The sequence below is a fragment of the Bos indicus x Bos taurus genome, chromosome 23 (assembly GCF_003369695.1).
Source record: "Bos indicus x Bos taurus breed Angus x Brahman F1 hybrid chromosome 23, Bos_hybrid_MaternalHap_v2.0, whole genome shotgun sequence".
Taxonomy (NCBI): Eukaryota; Metazoa; Chordata; class Mammalia; order Artiodactyla; family Bovidae; genus Bos; species Bos indicus x Bos taurus.
In genome coordinates this window covers 10,705,588-10,727,651 of record NC_040098.1, presented here as the reverse complement: position 1 = coordinate 10,727,651, position 22,064 = coordinate 10,705,588, and the positions used below count along the sequence as shown (strand labels likewise).

The 22,064-nt window shown below is 36.4% G+C and overlaps 1 protein-coding gene across 2 annotated transcripts in view; it reads left to right on the top strand.

Moving 5' to 3' along the window:
- Positions 1-22,064, top strand: part of FKBP5 (FKBP prolyl isomerase 5) — a 122,244-nt gene that overhangs the window by 1,204 nt on the left and 98,976 nt on the right. For both annotated transcript variants that reach the window (XM_027525365.1, XM_027525364.1), the window contains exon 2: positions 4,476-4,580. The gene's annotated coding sequence lies outside the window, so the exon portion shown is untranslated. The remainder of the gene's footprint in view (positions 1-4,475; positions 4,581-22,064) is intronic.

Genomic DNA, 22,064 nt, shown 5'->3' with positions numbered 1-22,064 from the left:
AATGGAGAATGCAGAGCTCGAGATATCCTTCGCTGTGGTTCAGGACAGAGTGTACAACGTTTGGCCGCCATTCAGTAAATTCTGCATGAAGCAGTTTGAGCTCGTGGTTTTGGATTTACTTTACAAGAGTGGAATAAGGCTTAGCTTTGAATGGGAGCTTTCTTTGCCTCTCTGAAGGCACACAGGAGTGTTTATTTTCATTGTCTTCTCGTTTTGTTAGATTGTAGACAAGGGAAATTTAAGGCATATTTTGGTTCAGTATTTTTAATAGCCTATGGGAATTCTCCTTCACCCATTCTCCCCCTCCCCCGCCCCGCATAAGAGTATTTATTTTAAAATTCGAGGGTAGAGTTGAACAACTTTTTATTCTTGTGGAAGTTTTTATGTTATACTTTCACTTATTTTCTGTTTCTCTCTCTCACAGCTGACCTCACTTAAAATCTACAGTTACGGCCTTGACCAATTTAGGGCATTTATAGAAAAAGTTTTAAAATAATATGTAATTATTTTAAAATATATTATGAAGGTTTAGATAACTCAGATTTTTCTTATGTCTTTTTTAAAATGTCTGTGCTGGATATGATTTGAATAAGAGATGTAAGGAACTTCTTAAGGACAGTTACACTTTTGATTTAATTATGTTACTTTATTAGTGCTTCATTGAATGGTAATTTTAGTCACATGTTAATTAGTAACACCTTTGAAAGGTGCACTCTAACCAATAGGCTAGTTGTAACTGTTCGGGATTTTTTTTTTTTTTAATCAAAGATTTTATAAAATTTTTTTTTGTTTCTCTAAAACAGGCTTATCTGCTGTGAGTTCTTTGTCTTTCAAACGTGAACATTTTAAAATATTGGATTAGGCAACTAGTGAAGTCTTCAATTTTCTGTTTATTCTTGCATTGGAAAAAGAACTTATTTCGGTTGTTTTGTTTCCTAAAGTCTTAGCTTAGAACAAGCAGTCTAGAGAAGAAAGAACATCCTCTTTCTATAGCTGTAGAAGAAATTATTACTGTTGAAAGCTGAGTTGGCTTTTCGATGCTTAGCGAAGGTAGATTGAGCAGTGACTTGTTCAGAGTGGGTTTTATTCTGTATAAGTAGTTCTGAGGAATCTCATGAGACTAGGGTTATAGGTGATCTATATAATTGTTGTTTAAAGTGTATAGGAATATATTAGTCTAACTATTGTGTATAATTAGAAGTTTTATAGTTTTTATCTTGTGATGCTTAAATGTACCACATACCATAAATTAAAGCTGTATTTCATAGTTTAATTTACAGAAGCATGTTTTGGGAACTTTAACTGTAAAAGTGCCTTTTAATTAAAATACTGTTTTCAAATTCAATTTTTACATGTTTTAATTACTGATTTCTGTCCACTTTTAACTTGTGGTAGACCGTATCATAAAATGGTCAACCACGTTATAGTTTCAAAATTAAATATAAGTTGAATTCTTACATCTACATAATAAATGTTGGGAGTATTTTTAAGTCACTTACCCTCAGGTTTGGCTCCTTTTGAATTTGGGGGTGGGCAAATATTTCTGATTAAACAAAGCTACAGAAAAACAGGGACACATGTGAAACAAGCTACGTTTGAGGGTAAATCACATGATACTGTTAGATAGTAATACTTGTTTATTTAACAGTAAAATGCATGCTGTATCTGTTATTAAGAATATTTTCTGTAGGCCTTTAATATAATTTTTCACAATTCCTAACAATCTATATTGTACATATTTTGGCACACTGAATTCTGTACTTATTTTATGCTGAACAGTTAAATATTTTATACTTTTTATAATTCTGAAACTATTTGAACTTTCTAACCTAGCTAATTAAGTAATCAGATTTTTTCATTATTTTACATTCTGAATTTTTTTTACAGTGCATTTTTAACTTCTGACATTATGCCAGGAAAATTAAAAGTTTAAGGAAAATTAAATTTACAGTCATTTGAGACTAAGTGGAAGTTGGTAGGTAAATCATGTAACTGTTGATTTAAAAACAGTAGCCACTTAAGTGGGTTTTTTTTTGCAAAAAGGTGCTTATTTATTGTGTAAAAGATAGTTCTGCCAAATGAAACAGGTTAAAGTAATTTATAGCAGGACCTTGTGGACGTAACTAAGTTCCTAAGGATATTTCAGTAGTATTTAAAACACTAAAATTCAAGCACTCAAATTATTTGTACTTCATTTTTGTCATGATGAGGCTTGACCTGCATTCAGCTGAAACTCAAACATGTAAGACTATAATCCTTAAATGTGGCACGTATTTTAGTGTTCTAGCCTTTTGGAAAACAGCTAGTTAATAAGAGTGAAGGACCACCAGAGGGAGTGTGGGGTCTACACATTTGATTTGATCTATTTTCTACTCTTGGTCTGGAAAAGAAACATTTTAAAAAATAGGAATAAAATTTTAGCTCTCTAAAACAGGCAAAAAGATATTGAAAGTTGGAAATTGTAGCTCTTTGGAATTGCTGTCATTTTTGTAACACTTAATCAAGTTTGTTTTTTTCTTTTTAGAAAAAGGTACAGTTACTAGAAAAATAAAAATTATGTATTTTCAGAGTGCAGTAATGGGTTTTTAAGTAAACATTTCCACATCTGTGAAAGTTATGGAACATCCGAATGCTAAGAATGTTTTTTAAGATTAAAAATACAGTCCATTTGAGTTGTATGGTCTTGAAATTGCTCATTTTTTGGAAGGAGGAATAAAAGATGGAGAAAGATCAAAGATAGAAGAGGGGTTTTTTTCCCTTTTGTAGTCTGCAAATCTTTGCTAAAGCAGGCGATGGTAAATTTTTGGAACCATTTGTGATGTTCAGTTTGTAGTCTTGGCAGTTTGTCTGTGATGTTAAATGAAGAACCACTCCTAGTCCCCTGCAAATGATCATCTGATGATCAAAAACAGGGTTGGGGATTTCAAATTGGTCGCATCAAAAATCCGATTTGTGTGTATGTTTCTCAATGTTCCTGTCTCTGGAAATTAAAGATCCTTCTAGCTGCTGAAAGTTACACATGGAATTTGAAGGTCAGGATGTCTCTGTCACAGACAGTGCTGCAGTAGGTTGCTTTTTGGAATGGAGGTCTTTTTCTGAATAATGATGAAATGGTCTTTACTCATGTTAAATATTAGCCAATGGAATTATTTCCATGTTTAACTTTTTTAAAAAAGCAAGACAATAAAGTAAAATCTTGTAACCTTAACATATTTTGGGTTTTACCCCCTAGCATTAAAAAATTACTTCATCATGGATAGTCATATTTAATGTTCTGAAATTCTAGTTTGGAAAGGGGATCTGTTGTGAAAAGATGGTATTTCATTGATGCGAAATACAGTAGCTTACATGGAGAGAAATTTGTTTCTCTTTTGAATTATACTTAGGTTAAAATATAATATACTTATTAAGAATTGAAATGTCATCTAAATTTATTTTCATTGTGAACTTTATAAGTTTGTTTAATATACCTTTGGGGTTATTCCTAGGTAGATCTCTCAGAGTCCATTTGTGTACACACACACATAAATACATACACACAGGTAGGAAGATAAATATCTATACTATATGTATTTGTATTATATATGAAACTGTGTATGTTTATTATATGTATACATATAAATCATCTATATGACTTCCCAGGCTTATTTATATGTGAATTCTTTTTTTTCAAGTGAAATCTTGCTTCATCAAGAGGAACAAAGTACATGTCCACACAGAAACTGATAAAAATGTTCGTAGAATCTTTCTTCACAATAATAATAAATGACTCATAATAATAATGACTCATGGTGGCTCAGAGGTTAAAGCATCTGCCTGCAGTGCGGGAGACCTGGGTTCGATCCTTGGGTTGGGAAGATCCCCTGGAGAAGGAAATGGCAACCCACTCTAGTATTCTTACCTGGAGAATCCCATGGACGGAGGAGCCTGGTGGGCTACAGTCCACAGGGTCGCAAAGAGTCAGACACGACTGAGCGACTTCACTTTCACTTCACTTTCAATGACTCACACAATGACATAGAAGAATCTCAGAAATATTATTCAGAGCAAGAGAAACCAAACACATGTATGTATTGTTCGATGCCATTTATAAAAAATATAAGAACAGACAAAACTTAGGTATGGTGATAGAAATCAGGAAAGCAGTTTCTGGGTAAAGGCTGTGGATAACTGGAAAGGGACAAAGGGGAACATTTTCTGTAAAGAAACTCTTCAGTTTTCAAAAAATTAATTAATTTGACTTTGCTGGGTCTTTGTTGGCAGCATGTGGGATCTAGTTTCTTGACTAGGGATCAAACCCTGGCCCCCTGCATTGGGAGAGTGGAGTCTTAGCCTTTGGACCACCAGGGAAGTCCCAAAAGGGAACTTTTGAGGGTGATAGAAATATTCTATAGCTTGGTTTGGGATTCAAGTGATTAAATTCACGTATACGCTTTCAGGGTAATTTTTAATTTTCATATATTTTTAACTTACAGAACAGTTTCAAGACCAGTACACAGAACTTCCAGATTCATCAATTGGTGTTGTATACATTTGTTCAAATTTACCAAGCCGAATACTAAAGATCCGTGCATTTTATGGTATGTAACTTTTACTTTCATAAGGAAAAAAGCTATAAATGTTTGTTGAAGATGAGAATGACTTTGTTATCTGAAAAAAGTGAAATACCTCAATTTGAAATATGAAAGCAGTACTTTAATAACGTAGAAGAAGAATTACTGACATGTCTTTTGTCTCTATATGTATCTGTGTTCCTTCTCTCTGAAGTCTCATGACATCATATTTCTGTTAGAAGAAACAGAATCCTGAAAATGATTCAAGGCACAATTGCCAGCAAGGAAACTGGTTTATTTTGTTATGCTGTGTAAGTCACCTAGGGAACAAGACTGCTACCCAGTGATAGCATCCTGGGAAGGTACTGGTAATTCCCGTTAAGAGAGTGGCACATCTTCAGTGTGCTAGGTTTTTCTCAAACATGTACAATCTTTACTGTCCTAGAATTCACCAAAGAAGAGGGAAACAAATTTGGTTGTTCTTTTTGGGTGGTATTTATAATAGGGAGGAAAGAGTGGTGCATACTAACCATATAAACTAGTCTTGATCATAGGTAAGTGGTAAATCTAAATGGTGAATTTGGTGCTCTCTATTAGTTTTAGTGCTGCCATAGAGTGATTTGAGTTAAACCTATTTAAGTCATATCTTAAAAATATGTCAGTTGTTAAGACATTCAACTTTTTTTCTTAACTTACTATTTTATGTAAGCTTAAATATGTCCTTCACAATTTAGGATTGGGCATTATTTATGGATATTCACTTTTCGTCCTTTTTTTTTTTTTGCATCTCCATAAGAAATTTGTTTATTTGGTTATGCTAGAGTGGAAGATGATTTGAAGTAACAGGAGAACTAACCAACAGGCTTAACAAATTAATCATTGATGACTGGCGATAAACACTTATGTTGCCTGTACTAACCAAAACTGTACATATATATTGTCTGTAAATTTTTTCCTTAACAAATGTAAGTTCTTTGATGAGAAAAATGACAAACGTCGAACTTGGCCAACATGGGTAATAGGACTGACTTTCTTCATTTAGTGAACACGCTCCTGTTCCTCATGTCCTGTTCTCCCTTTTATAGACACTAAATTTCACTGATCTGTTGAGCATGAATAAAGCATTATTTGAAAAATTTTAAGAATTTTGTTTTGAGTTGTCAAGCCTTAACTGCAGATAGAATTTTAAAAATACTTATAGGTAGTTTTTCTTTTAGACTTTTTATTATGAAAGTTTCAAACATACACGGAACTGGAGACACTAGTATAATGAACATCTATATACCTATTCTCCAGGTTTATTAATTATCAACAGTTCAGTTAATGTGCTTTTAAAACTGTTACATTCTCACAAATATTGTAAAGCAGTAGTATACCAGATTTTTTTTTTCCCCCCAAATTTTGTTGTACATAGAGAAACCTGAAAAGCGGTGTGTTTTAGCTCACACTTAGCTTTGGACGATCAGTAATTCTGAAACCATTCTTATTCTTAGTTTCTTTCCGTCAGTTCATAGCCTGGAAAAGAAAGATACATTTTTTAGCTTTTTCTTTATAGTAAATTAGTTCAAATACACTATAGAATAAAGTACTGTTCATCTGAAAAGTTAGATTATCTTCAAAATGTAGTGTCTGAGGAATGCTGTTGTTTAAATGTTTTGCTGTTATTTTCTCTTTCTCTAAAAACTAAGTCATTGCTGTGCTTTTTTAGGCTCCAAATCTGTATCTTCTTGAGGCCTTCCAAAACTGAGGCCCAAATTTTCACCTGTGTCTTGAAACTAAATATGTTTAAATACCATCTCTGTAGCAACTGCACACCAACACCCCCTCCCTCCGCCCCCAGTCGAAACACTTTCTTGACTTTCCTCTTTAGCTGCTCATGACTCTGTTATTCTTACTGGTCATTTTTTTTTTCCCCTTACTCTTCCTTTACTTAAGCTCAATGAGTCACTAAATCACTTTGTTTCTAAATTTATGCTTTTTTGTCCTTTTCATTTCCACTCTAATTGTCCTAATTTGGGTAACATGTTAGCAGGAAGTTGTCCTTAATCTATAATGAACTTGATATATATCAAAATTAAGATATATTACTAAAGTAAAATAGGGCATTTTCTTCCCTTTCAGAGAAGGCTTCAGTCTTATAAGCAAACACATAATTTTTAAGGCCTAGGAAATCATTATATTTGAACCAAGGTGATGTAGATGATCTCCAGACCACTCAACCTGGTGAATGATGGCCGGCAGGGGTATAGGTGGCAGACTTCCTTACCACAGAAATGGCCCAAGTGAGTTCCTTCTAGCCCAGAATATCTGCAGGTGCTTTGCAGTGGGGCAGATACTATGTGTATGTAACAGATTTTCAGGACGTCTTGTGCTTCTGTGGTAAAAATAAGGGATCTATTGGTTTACCTGAAAACTCTTCTCCTATTCCTTGTGGCAAATTTCCTGTCCAAGATAGTTCTCATCAAAAAGCCATTATGCCAAAAGTGACTTGACAGTCTTATCTCATTACTTTCCCTTCTCTTTACAGGCTCCTAGAATTGAGGTTTGTCAGAAAGATAGCAACTGAGGTTAGTTGAGAGGATGTAAAATAAAAATGGGAAAGTAAGGGTTGTCTGTTGCACTTCACATGAGCAGTAGCCAGCCTCCAGTGGTCTTGGGCCTGAGTCCTTTCCAGATGGATTATAGCTTATGAACTTGGCTTGCCTTTGGTCAGCTTATGGAGATCTTTCTTCTTTCTGCTCTTCTGGGAATTGTTTGAATTTCCTCCTGGTGGAAATCAAGATGCAATTTTACATTACTGACTCGGGGATAAGAGAATAAAATTTGATACTGTTTTAGATAATCCAGTATATCTGATTATTTTCTTCTGTGGGAAGTAGGAATAATACAGGGATTCTGAGATGCTTATGCAGAAATTAATGGTTATTAAGAGTGGAAAATGGAGAAGAAAATTACACCATTTATAGGAAGGCTAGTATGGTGGGGGCTAGACCTTTGATAAGGAGTATTGCTACATGATCTTGGGCAAGTTACAGTTGTTAGGATTAGTGGAATCCTTCTCTATAGTATAGAAACTAGAGATAAGTCCTAGGGTATAGGGAGTAGGGGAGCCTGAAGGGAGAAGGAATGGGATGGAAGAGTTTCCAAGGATTATTTTGGTTTAAAATATAAGTTAAAATCTTCCTGAAGTTTTGGGTATGGCCCCTCTGCCTGTGGCATCAGAATGTGGTCCTGAGGCCCTCGTGCACTGTGAGAAGCTGTGCCACTTATCCTGAATGCTTGGTGTTCAGAATAGTGCTGCAGAGTAAGTGAGAGTTGAGTTGAGTTGTTAGGACTGATTTTGTCTTCAGGGTGTTTTGTGGTTGGGTGGAGACTAAGAGTCTGGTTAGACCCTTAGGTAAGACTGTCACCACCGCTTTGTGATATGGGACAAGATACATAGCTTTTCTCTGAGCCTCAGTTTCCTCATCTATAATATTGGGAGGTGCATGCAGTATTAATACCTACCTAAGAGCTGTGAGGTTTAAATGAGATAATACATACAAAGTACTTAGCCCAGAACCTGGCATATGTCTTCAGTAAATATTAAATACAATTATAGTTTCATTAATAAGCAGTTTTGTGTTTGGATAATAAGTTCTGTTAGGTTCTAAGCATTGTTACAGAATAAATAAGATCCTGTCCTTAGACAAGATAGAACATGTACACAAAAGATAAGTAACAACCCAAGTCCTGTGGTAAGTGACAAATGAGTGGTGTACTTGAGAACTCGTGAGGCAGGAGTAATTGCTAAGCGGATGAGAATTTCAGGAAGGTGACAGAACTCCACCTGAGCTTTGTAGGACTAGTTAGCAGGTTAAGGGGATAGGCTCCTTGGAGCCAGACTGCCTGTGTTAGAGTCGTGACTCTGCTACTGTGTAATCTTCAGTAAGTTACTTGACCTCCTTCCTAGGATTGTTGAGAGAATTAAATGAGTTAGTACATGCCAAGTGCTTAGAACAATGCCTCAAATGTGGTTAGAAGACCCAGCACAACCCCCAAAAAACCAGAAACAAGCCATGTAATTAGCGCATGATAAACTGTTGCTATAAATTGAGAGAAGGGAGAATGCATTTCAGGTAGAACATTGAATGATAACGAAGGGGAGGTATGGTAAGTTTGTTTGAAATGATGAAGCCAAATGGATTCAAGGGAATAACCTGTGGAAAATAGCGTGGGATTGTGTTGGGGCAGAATTATGAGTGATTAAGCCAGGGACTATGACATCTTCTCCATATATTTCTGGGGAACTTGGGAAGATTTTTTGGGTTATTGTAAAGCATCCTTGTGTGCTGTGAATAACATTTCTAAGTCGTGTCTCTTGCATTTCTCACTGTCTTTCCTGATTTCAGTGTAACTGAAACTGCTGTTCATACTAATTTTGACAGTGAAGTTCATGATCCTCTACTTTGAACCATTATGGCTCTTTAATCTATCCATTTCTTTTTGTAAACATGTATTTTGGCTAACTTTCCCTATTTCTCTCCTTATTCTATTTGTTTACATAATGCTTATTCCGTTTCTTCAAAGTTTAGTGGGTTTCTGCTGTTTTCCACTCTGCCCTCAAAAATCCCAGTAGAGATCCTAAATTATCAAAGTCACGAAGTAGAAAGGGATAGGGCAAAAAAAGTGAGGAAAGTGGGGAAATATTCTCTAGTCCAGCAGTCTTATTTTACAGATGAGGACATTGAGGTCCAGAGGAAGTTATGTGAAGATCCACAGCTAATAATTAGCAACCTATACCTTTCAGAGCTAAACAAGGGCTGTTTTTTTTTTGTTTTTTGTTTTTTGTTTTACACTGTTATCCTAGTATGATTCTTAACAATCTGGGTAGGAGTTAGAGTAGTATCACTAATATTTCTACTAACAACTATCAGACCCCAAGGTAAGAATAATTTTACTGCTAGGAATAATGTGATAATAATTCACTCTATTCTTAATGAGAAGCCCATGATTACACTTATTAAACTAGCATTACTATTCTTTTTTTTAATATAAATTTATTTATTTTAATTGGAGGCTCATTACAATATTGGTTTTGCCATACATCAACATGAATCCGCCACAGGTATACACGTGCTCCCCATCCTGAACCCCCCTCCCTCCCCGTACCATCCCTCTGGTTTGTTCCAGTGCACCAGCCCCGAGCATCCTGTATCCTGCTTCGAACCTGGACTGGCGATTCGTTTCATATATGATATTACATGTTTCAGTGCCATTCTGCCTAATCATCCCACCCTCTCCCTCTTCCACAGAGTCCAAAAGACTGTTCTATACATCTGTGTCTCTTTTGCTGTAATGTTTAAAACCAAACTCCAAAGTGTGCTTTAGAAATAAAAGGATTTCTTTTATTTTTAAAGTTTTAAGTTATAAATAGTATTATAAATAACATTCTCAAAAAAAGTGGACATTTTGTTCCTATCGTGGTGGAACACAGGTTCTCTTATAGAGTGATTGATGGGCCCGTAAGGTTAGCATGAAATGTTGGAAACTATTGTACTTTCACCTCACAGCCCCCAAACCAGTACTTCTGCTCGGACAGTTGTCTCTAAGCTTACATCTTCTTCAGTGTCTTACATTTTACCATATGCCACACGTAAAGGTGAGAAGCTTACTTAAGCACTGTACTCTTCTAGATCGTTTTCCTACCTAGATGTAATCTGACAGACTATATTTTATAAAGCCCTAATCTTTATTTAGTGTCTGGATACTCTAGTTGCTCAATAAATGCTTCCTTCACTTTTTACAGAGCACGTAATTTTTTCTCAGTAGTGTCAGTTCCTAATCTCTAAATCACTGTCACACCACTTTTCTGCTCTTGCAGTGTCTTGTTTTAACTTTGGCAAGATGCTCCTCTTGTGTTTTGAAAACTTGTGTGATGTGCAAATACTTTTTTAGTCACTTTAAGCATAATTTTATCATAAAATTATTTCACAGCTGGTAATATTTCCATGTTTTGTATTCTTCCGCAAGATGAAAGAAAGAATAAGTGTCATGGGTTACATAAAGATGCCCCAGACCTCTCTGTTCATCCTGCCCTATCTCTTAAAAAAAAAAAAAGGCTTCTAACCAGATTCATTTTTACTGAAATACTTATTTTTCTTTATCATTTTCAAACGCCGTGAAGCTGAAGTGTATATACACAAAGAAGAACTGTGTCCGTGTCCTCAGTGCTTTGTATCAGATCCCTTAGTTGTATTGTCTAGGCTTTAGTTTCTTTTTCCTGTCTTCATTTTTCTGAGGATTTTTTTCTCTTATGATCTGCAACTTGTTTTATATAGATGATTATTCTTTATAGGAAATTATAACTTCTATTTATGCTAATAGGAAAGATAAATACTTCAAAATTAAATTTTGGATTTTTTTGATAGCTGTGTGTGTGTAAGGATCTCTTAGCCTCTTTCTTCAAATTATAGGAGTTTGTTTTCTGTTTTAAAATTTTTTTCTTGTAAACTGTTTTATTGTTTTAAAGAAATTTGTTAAATTATATTTTGAGTGGTTTTTAGCCTTTGTTTCTATATACATACAAATATATATAGAGAAGCAAAGGCTTCTCTATATATATTTATAGAATATATTCTTTATATATATAAATCATTGTGTATAATTATAATATGTGCACTGTGTATAATACTATATTATATATGTAATATATAGCATAAATATTGTATATGTTAATATAATTTAGCTTTGGGTGTAAGCCTTCCAGTTCTCGTATGATGAGAGAGAAAGGAACAATTGGTTTTTGTAACCTTTATATAAATTATTTGGCTGTCTTGCTTACTCCATTTACTATTTTCCGTTTTTTATTTGTGGCTTCTATAAGTGGAGAGCTTTAATATTATACATTCTTATAGACTGTAGTCTTTGTTATAAAATAAATTTATTTCTTTTTCCATTTTTAATATGACTATTTAGATTTTCTGTTCAACTCATGGTATATTTTTGTTTAGTTTTTGGTTAGATTTGTCAGTTTGGTTGTAGTTCATCTTCCTATTGTTTTTGTTCATTTTATTCATATCTCCTTTAATAAACTATTTGGTATTACCATGTGCTGAATATTTTCGTGTTTGTGTATCTATAGCTGCTAAACAAGTGTGACTGAGTTTTCCTCTTTAAGATTCCTAAGTAAATATTTTTATACCTGTTGTCTGTTTTGCATCTGAAATGCTGGTAACAGTAAACAAAATTTTAGTACAGTTTATGTGAATTAATTTTTTATGACAGTTATCTAGCTTTGCCAGACCAGTTTTGTTAGAAAATTGAAAACGTTTAAAAATTAATAATTCTCCTAATCTTGTGTCCCTAATTTAGTAATTTGTTTTGATCCTAGTCTTTTATTTTGAGAACTCAGCAATGACTTTTTAAAAAATGAATCATGAAATATGTGAAACAACTTTAAAAGGGGAAAGTAAAGATACATTTTAGGACCTACATTTTTTGTGAATTGGATTAACAGATTATTCAGTGATATAAATATATGACTTTTAAATTAAGTTTCTTCTATATTCATTGAAAAGATTTGATATCTTGTAATTAAAATTAAAAGGCAAACACTATTAAAAACCAGAATTCAAGCATAAAATACTTGAGAAATAATGAGCAGGATGAGAGTGGAAAGAAATCTCTAAACCAGTAATCTGAGGTAAGATATTTTCTGTATTTAAACACTGAATTTAGCTCTGAGCTTCCTGGCAAGCAAGAGAAAAAAGGGAATAGGATGGGTTTCATCGTTATTGTCTAATAAAGAAAGCTTATCAGTTTTTAATGAGAGAGAAACCTTTTCTGAGTTCTAAGTTAAAAAAGAGGTTGTTATGTGAATTCTTAAAAAGGAATATATTTATATTTCCATTTTTATGCCTTAACTACTGCAGTTGCTGTGTTAGCTGTCATATACCATTCATATGCACTGTAGTTCTATTTGGTCATATTAAGTTTACATCCACTGTTGTCAAAAGTGGAAATACCATGGCTAGGGTGTGTTTATATATTGCCTCTAGAATTGTAGCCATTGACGAACAGGAAACTGAAAGCTAAAAGTTCAGGAAATGTATTTAAACTTTGTGGAAAGAATGTATAGGATACTTTACTGAAATCCATGGCCATTTGAAGACTAAAAAATTATGTGTGCATTTAGTTAGAGAATAATAATATGGATTCTTAAAATGCTGTCAGATGCTTAAATATGATAATAAATACAGTATGCACATTGTGTGCCAGGAAAATTGTGCAATGCTAGAAAAAAATGCAAACGGATTATTATATGTGTTCAGCTATACTCTCAAGAAATAAAACAGCTGGCACAGCAGTCAAATTCTTCAAGGATGTCTTATTTTCAGAGAATTACAGAGTGTTGGTTTTAGTTTTAGTTCCAGGGAAGGAGAGGTCCCTGTTTTACAAGATAGTCCATTTTACTCTTAGGAAATTCTAATGGTTAAGTTTTATTTTCTCATTTTGGGTTGAAGTTTGTTCCCTTGTAATTTATTAATGTACTCTATAGTTTTCCTAGTTTTGAAAAGAAAATAGTTAACTGATAAAAAAAAAATACTAAAAAAAATGTTTATTATACATTTCAAGTGTTTGGGTTTTGTTTGTTTGTTTTAGGTATTGTGGCATTTTAGGTGCCTCAGGAAATACTAAAGGTTGAGGTCTTTATTTTTGAAGTGGTTTAGAAGATTTCTGTCACAAGACATATGATTAACGTGTATGCTGGGTAACCTATTTTCTTACTGTTTCTATACTTACCTGTTTTAACAGGATGTGATCTATATGGTTTCAACATTCTTATTGTTTGAAACAACATGAAGTTTTAGTAACTTCTTAGAAATGGGAATTTTCTAATACTGTGTTTGTTGTTGTTGTTGTTGTTGTTGTATTTCAACAAAAGAGGTCCGTTATGATTCTTTCACTCCAGTTTTGTGATTTGAAGTTACAGTCACTCAGAATATTCAGGGACCACATTAAATGAGAATTCTATTTATTACAAAGTTCTTCTAGGAAATTTAGCTGTATTATATGTCAGCAATTACCATTTTAATAGCCTCATTAAAATTAGCCTTTTTCAGAATTGATTGGATTTGGATCTGTCATGTTTTTGCCTCTGAACTATTGGGATGGCCAGGGGGCTTGAAGGAACTGACTGGCGGGACTGGGAATGGGCCTACCCCCAGGGGTGAGGAGCAGTGATTCCCTGGTGGAAAGTCCCAGAATGCTGTTTGCAGTAGAGGGTGGAATGGGCTCTAGGCTGACAAAACAGAGTCTCGACCAGGCCAGACCATACGGGGCCTGGTATAATGAGTTAGGGGGGTGGACTTTAGGCAGTAGCTGATCTGTTTTTGTAACAAAGGGTTCTTTTCAAGAACAGCTCTTACTTTCTCCTTATTGTATGGTACGTGTTTATTGTAGAGGAATTTAGTGAGTATATATAAATCCATACAGAAAAGAAAAATTTTCTATAATGTTTCTTCCCTTTTGAATTTTCTTAGCTAATTTCCCTTAAATTTCATTTACCATCTAAGTTACTTCTTAAAATTTATTTGAAATGGTGCTTGTTGAATTGTTCTTTCACAAAGTGTGTCTCTGATAACTTTTTCAATTAATAATGAAGGAGATAGGAGTTAACCTTTAAAGCCCTTGTTTTTGTTTGATGTAATTATTCTATTAATTTCTATCTATTTTATGGGAAACTATAGGCACACAATGAGAACACAAACCTGAAAGTCAGAGTGGTTCTTACAAGGCAAACAGGAAAAATGGAGCAGGGATGAGGTCCTTCTTGTTCACCATTATGTCAGTATCATCAGGTACAGTGCCTGACATGTAGTTAGTGTTCCATAAATAATTGTTGAATGAATGGATGAGTTTCTCATTAAGCACTTTGAGTAGCTCATAATTCCTGCACTGTAGATAATCAAGTTCAATTGCATTCATCCAAAGTTAAAGAGTCTTTGCTGTGCTCAGTCCTGTTTTAAAAATGAAAGTTAAGATGATTTTTTTAAAAAGATAATGTATGTGCACACACACACACACACACCATACAAAAAGTAAAACTCCCTTGTTTCTTTCTTTGAATCCCATTCTCCAGAATTTGCTACTGTTAATGACTGGTATTTTTTTCCTAGATATTTTCTTGCATTTACAAATATATGTGCATTTTCTTTATACAAATAAAATAGTAGTCTACATTGTTGTGTAACTTGCTTTTCCCCTTCTTAAAGGTCTTTCCATATCAACTCATATGTAACAGCTCCATTTTTAAAGAATTTTTTAAAAATTATTTATTTATTTGACTGCAGTGGGTGTTGTGATGTCTTTAGTTGCAGCATGTGGGATCCAATTCCCTGACCAGAGATTGGATCTGGGCCCCCTACACAGGGAGTGCAGAATCCTAACCACTGGACCACTGGGGAAGTCCTTGTAACTGCTTCTTTATTTTTAATTGCTGCATAATATTCCACTGTGGAGATGCATAATAATAGTCAAGGAAGTTTTAGTAGTGTGCCCACTTTTTTTTTTTTTTAAACCATTTCACCAATATTGTGTTTAATAACCTTCCACATGTAATTTTGTTTTCTTCTGTGAGACTATTGGAGAAGGCAATGGCACCCCACTCCAGTACTCTTACCTGGAAAATCCCATGGATGGAGGAGCCTGGTGGGCTGCAGTCCATGGGGTCGCTAAGAGTCAGACACGACTGACCGACTTCACTTTCACTTTTCACTTTCATGCATTGGAGAAGGAAATGGCAACCCACTCCAATGTTCTTGCCTGGAGAATCCCAGGGACGGGGGAGCCTGGTGGGCTGCAATCTCTGGGGTCGCACAGAGTCGGACATGACTGAAATGACTTAGCAGCAGCAGTGAGACTATCTACAGGATATTTCCTGGAAGTGCTATTGGAGGGCTAAAGGATATTTGCACTTATACTTTTTATCAGTTCAGTCACTCAGTCATGTCCAACTCTTTGCGACCCCATGGACTTGAGCACACTAGGCTTCCCTGTCCATCACCAACTCCCAGAACTTGCTCAAACTCATGTCCATTGAATCAGTGATGCCATCCAACCATCTTATTCTCAGTCGTCCCTTTTTCCTCCCGCCTTCAATCTTTCCCAGCATCAGGGTCTTTTCCAATGAGTCAGTTCTTTGCATTAGGTGGCCAAAGTATTGGAGTTTCAACTTCATCATTAGTCCTTCTAACGAATATTCAGGACTGGTTTCCTTTAGGATTGACTGGTTGGATCTCCTTGCAGTCCAAGGGACTCTCAAGAGTCTTCTCCAACACCACAGTTCAGAAGCATCAATTCTTCTGCGCTCAGCTGTCTATATAGTCCAACTCTCACAACCATACATGACTAGTGGAAAAACCATAGCTTTGACTTGAGGGACCTTTGTTGGCAGAGTAATGTCTCTGCTTTCCTTCCAAGGAGTAAGCGTCTTTTAATTTCATGGCTGCAGTCACCATTTGTAGTGATTCTGGAGCCCAAGAAATAAAGTCTGTTACTGTTTCCATTGTTTCTGCATCTGTTTGCCATGAAGTGATGGGACCAGATGCCATGATCTTAGTTTTCTGAATGTTGAGTTTTAAGACTACTTTTTCACTTGCTTCTTTCACTTTCATCAAGAGGCTCTTTAGTTCTTCTTCACTTTCTGCCATAAGGGTGATGTCATCTGCATATCTGAGGTTATTGATGTTTTTCCCGGCAGTCTTGATTCCACCTTGTGCTTCATCCAGCCCAGCATTTTGAATAATGTACTCTGCATATGTTAAATAAGCAGGGTGACAATATACAGCCTTGATGTACTCCTTTCCCAATTTGGAACCAGTCTGTTGTTCCATGTCCAGTTCTAAGTGTTTCTTGACCTGCATACAGATTTCTCAAGAGGCAGGTCAGGTTGTCTGGTATTCCCATCTCTTAAAGGATTTTCCACAGTTTGTTGTGATCCACACAGTCAGAGGCTTTGGTGTAGTCAACAAAGCAGAAGTAGATGTTTTTCTAGAACTCTCTTGCTTTTGTGATTGATCCAGCAGGTGTTGGCAATTTGATCTCTGATTCCTCTGCCTTTTCTAAATCCAGCTTGAACATCTGGAAGTTCACAGTTCACGTACTGCTGAAGCCTGGCTTGGAGAATTTTGAGCATTACCTTACTAGCACGTGAGATGAGTGCAATTGTGTGGTAGTTTGAACATTCTTTGGCATTGCCTTTCTTTGGGATTGGAATGAAAACTGACCTTTTCCAGTCCTGTGGCCACTGCTGAGTTTTCCCAATTTGCTGGCATTTTGAGTGCAACACTTTTACAGCATCATCTTTTAGGATTTGAAATAGCTCATCTGGAATTCTATCACCTCCACGAGTTTTGTTCATAGCAATGCTTCCTAAGGCCCACTTGACTTCGCATTCCAGGATGTCTAGCTCTAGGTGAGTGATCACACCATCGTGGTTATCTGGGTCATGAAAATCTTTTTTGTGTAGTTCTTCTGTGTGTTCTTAGCACTTTTTATAGATGTTGGAAAATTCCCCCTTAAAGATAGCATACTGCTTTGCACTCATTAAGGACATGAGTTGTTGTTTTCTAATAACTACATGCATTCATTTTGTGGGTTAGAAGAGTTCAACTTTTGAAAATGAATCCTCCTCCTGGTAATTTGAGTGGTTCAGAAGATGGATTAAATCAAATATCCCCATTGCCTGACATAAGTAGTTGAAGTCAAGTGGAAGATGGTAGCCTATACTTTCTGCAGACTTAGAGTATACATTACACTGATCCAGATATGAAAGATCAAAATGTTGGTTTTCAAAGGTTTTGTCTCCTTGGGATGTTTAAGCTCAACATTTACAAGTGACCGTCTGAAAGGATGGAAGGCCCTGAGTATTGGTTTGAGAAGTTGGGTTTCATTGTTCTCAGGAACTATTTTAAGTCCTTGAACTGGGGCATGTTTACTGGTGGTATGTACCGAATGAATAGAAGGGAGTGAGTAGGCTGGAGGGCTGTGGTGACTCAGGAAGGAAAGGAAGAAAACGCAGAATGTGGTGACGGCTGTGGGATTGAAAAGCTCAGGCGGTAGGAAGCAACGCGCAGTTGGCGGGCCCTGTCGATGAAGTGGGGAAAGTGAAGTGTTTGAAGTTGCGGAAGAACATCCAGACAGTGCAGATGATGAAGGCAACAGAGAAGGGGCCAAGTTTGGAAAAGTTGATTTAAAAAAAAAAAAGTAGGGCTATAAAAGGGTTCTTAAGTATCTCTAACCAGGCAATTCAAGAGAGATTAAAAAACTGGAGAAGGGAATCGGAAGAAATTAACTAGATCTGGAAGTTATCTGCAGGTGAAGTTGAAATTAAGAGTGGATGAGTTCTGGGATGAAGTGGTTGACAGGGGAAAAGCTGTTGATTGAAAACTACATTTTGAAAAGAGGTACTTGCAGTAATGGGCTTCCCAGATGGCTCAGTGGTGGGCATCCGCCTGACAATGCAGGAGACGTGGGTTCGATCCCTGGATGGGGAAGGTCCCCTGAAGAAGGAAATGGCAACCTACTCTTACATTCTTGCCTGGGAGATCCCATGGACAGAGGAGCCTGCTGGTCTACAGTCCAGGGGTTGCAAAAGAGTTGCACACGACTTAGTGACTAAACAACTTGAGTAATAGGAGATGGGATGTAAAGAGCAATTAAGAGAAGAAGTCAGTAATCTGAGAAACAGGAAAAGAATCGGGAGAAATCTAATTGGGAACTCACTTTTTTTTTTTTTAATGGCCTTATTTTAAAATTTTAATTAATTAATTTTTTGGCTGCACTACGAGCCATGTGGGATCTTAGTTCCCAGAGCAGGGATCAAACCCCAGTCCCTGCATTGGAAACATAGTCTTACCACTGGGCTACGTGGGGAGTCCCTCACCTTCATTATTTTTCTCTACATACGATATTGTATTTACTGGATGTTTTCCAGGCAGCTGCCATGTTCTTCCTTTGGTGTAATACCTCAGAAAATTTTGTTGTGTGTATTTTAAAGTTGGAGTTAGTTTTATTCCTGAAGTTGACTATTACACTTGAAAAAAAGTCTTGGAAAAGTAGTTTTGGTGTCAAGCTCTGTACTCGCTCTGTGCTCGTTCTTTGTGTGGTTTCATAAAATCTTTTCATTTTGTTTTAATATCTGTGGGTCCAACACAAGAAAAAAAAAAAGCCAGCTTATTATTGACTAGATACAAGTCCAGATACCTTGTGCATTTTAACTGATCATTTAAAAAATGTTTCTTGGCTTTGGAAACTCAGCTAATAACAAATGATAAGAATGAGTATCTTTTTTTTTTTTTTTTAAGAAGAACAGTGTGAATTTAGAGTGTACTGTCATGGTGCTTGTCAGGATGGAGCCTAGTCACAGGAAATAATCTAGAGTCAAAGCCAGGGCCCTGTGACTTCACCAGAGTTAGTAGGTGAAATGGTTCAAATGCAGGCTCAGGAGTCATTCTGCCTGGTTCCACTGCACACGAGCAGTATTATGCCCCTGAATTTCACCATCTGGACATGCTAATAATAGTTTGTATATCAGGGTCATTAAGAGGATCCATCCTGGAAGAAAATTAAAGAGAGACTGGAAATTTGCAGATAAATACATGTGCCAGGTGGTAAGTGGGGGAAAATAACAGTAGGACTGATTGTTGCTGTTCCTTGCTCTTTTATACTTGGTAATAGGGAGGGTCTGTCTGATAAAGTGTTTAAACAGAGCCTGCTAGAAGTGAGGAAGCAAACCAGAGACCAGTGAGGAAGCTGATTTGGGGCAAGAGTTTCAGGTGGAGGGGACAGCAAGTGCAGAAACCCTGAGGAGCGGCGTATTGAAGGTACAGCGAGAAGGCCAGAGTCACATGGGCAGAGTGAGAGGAGGAGCAACAGGAAATAATTTCAGAGATAGCCACCGACCAGCACGTGGGTTTTCTCCCCTTTATTCTTATTATTTTTAAAAATCTTTATTGGCCTTTAGCTGCTTGACCATGCTGTACAGCAAAGTTAATCAGCTGTGCATATACATGTACCTCCTCTTTTTCAAATCTCCTTCCCATTTGGGTCACCACAGAGTACTGAGTAGAGTTCCCTGTGCTATACAGTAGGTTCTCATTAATTACCTGTTTTATAGATAGCATCAATAGTGTACATGTAGAGTTTTAAGCATAAGAAGGATTTGGCTTTATTCTGTGTGAAATGGGAAGCCGTTGGGAGTATTACCAGAGTTCATTTTTTAAGTCAGTCTGATTGTCACTTCTTTTCTTAAAAACGCTTCAGTTCTCTACTTGCTTTGGAATAAAAGTTCAAATGCTTTCTTCTGGCACACAAGGTCCTTCATAGTCAGGCCTCTGCCCATTTAGCATTATCTGCTTCCTTCCCACATGTACCCTCCACTTTAGCCAAATTGGGTTACGTGCAGTTCCCTGCATGGGTCACAGTGATTTGTGTCTTCGTGTTTTTCTGCACGCTGATTGTCCTAGGAGACACGCTCGCCCTCAGCTCACATGGTCATGGCTCTGTTTCAGAGGGACCTCTTTGTGCTCCCAGAGCACCCTGTGCCTTGTTCTCTCACCGTCCCCTCCCCGGCCACTTTGTACTCTAGTCGCAGAGTCTTGTAGTGTGCTGTGTTCTTTTACCAGCCTTGATTTGATTTCACTCGTGCCACACCCTTGCCAGTTGAAATTTTGTTCATCCTTCAAGAATCAGCTGAAACACTGCAATCTTTTCTCCCCTTTATGAATCTTTATAAACCTGCCCTCATAAATACTTTGTAGCTTTGTTATACTTAATCATAATTATCCTGAGTTAAAATGCTTCTCTGCCTTACTTCACATAGAATCCTCTGCTTGACTCATTTTTAAGTTTCTGTTGTAGCCCCCAGTATAGTGTCTTGCACAGATTTCACATTAAGTAGATGATCAGGGTATGTAGGATTTATATGATAATTAGAAAAACTGTTGGGTTTCAAGCTGATAAGCTATTGGGTTTCAAAAGCAGCACAAATGAACAGTTAAAATGAGATGCCTATTAAGAAAACAAATTTATTATAACATAATGTTGATGATGGCATGGTTACTCTGATTCTCATATAGTTACTACTGCCAAAAATTAGTGCACCCCTTTTGATATGTGTCGGAGAAGGCAATGGCACCCCACTCCAGTACTCTTGCCTGGAAAATCCCATGGACAGAGGAGCCTGGTAGGCTGCAGTCCATGAGGTCGCTAAGAGTCGGACACGACAGGGTGACTTCACTTTCACTTTTCACTTTCATGCATTGGAGAAGGAAATGGCAACCCACTCCAGTGTTCTTGCCTTGAGAATCCCAGGGATGGGGGAGCCTGGTGGGCTGCCGTCTATGGGGTCGCACAGAGTCGGACACGACTGAAGTGACTTACAGTTTGATATGTGTAGTTTGGCAGGATGTATTCAGACATAAATGTCCATGGTTTTTTTTTTTTGAGTTAGTGATACCCCTTCTGGAAATCATCTTCAGAAAATAATGCAGACTAGAATAACAATTAGAATAGCTGCCTCTACAACTAATGCTGAAAGTTTACTACGTGACAGGCACCGTGTAAAGCCCTTTACACACATTACTTTATTTCTCAGAATCCAAAGACGTATCGATGCTAGTAATCTCATGTCGTATATGGGGAAATTGAGGCACAAAGAAGTTGACTGACTTGCTGCCATGTTGTCAAGCCAAGAGTCCTACAAACCAAATTCATACCCCTAATTTTATAATGTGATAAAGCCTAGGCACAAAACTATTCACAGCTGTGTTACATAGAGTAGATAAATTGGAAGCAATGTATATAATTAATTATGGTTCATCCATTCAATAGATTAATCTTTTAATAGCTTTATTGAAATAAAATTCACATAATATTTATCTCTTTAAAATCTACAAGTCAGTGGTTTCCGGTATATTCACAGTTACACAACTATTACCATTACCCCACTTCAGAACACTTTATCACCCTCGAAGAAATCTCATACCCATTAGCAGTCACCCCCTTTTCCTGATTACCCAATAACATCACCAGTCTATTTTCTGTCTCTATAGCTTTGCCTGTTCTGGACATTTTGTATAAATGGAATTGTATAAGATATGGCATTTTGTGCTTGGCCTTCATTTAGCATAATATTTCAAGGTTCATGTTGCAGCAGGTTATAGTACTGCGTTGCTTTTCATCACTGAATAATATTCTAATGTATGGGTATATGACTTTTATCTATCTCATGGACATTTCTGACTAATGTCTAATGGACATATCCGACTAATGGACATTTGGAGTGTTTCTGCTCCTTAGCTATTATGAATATTCATGTCCAGGTTTTTGTGTGGACATATTTTCATTTTTCTTGGAATTGTTGATCAGATGATAACTAAATTTTAGAGGAACTCCCAGACTATTTTCCACAGCAGCTGCATCCTTGTACTTTTCTCCTAGCAGTGTATGTATGAGTGTTCCACCTTC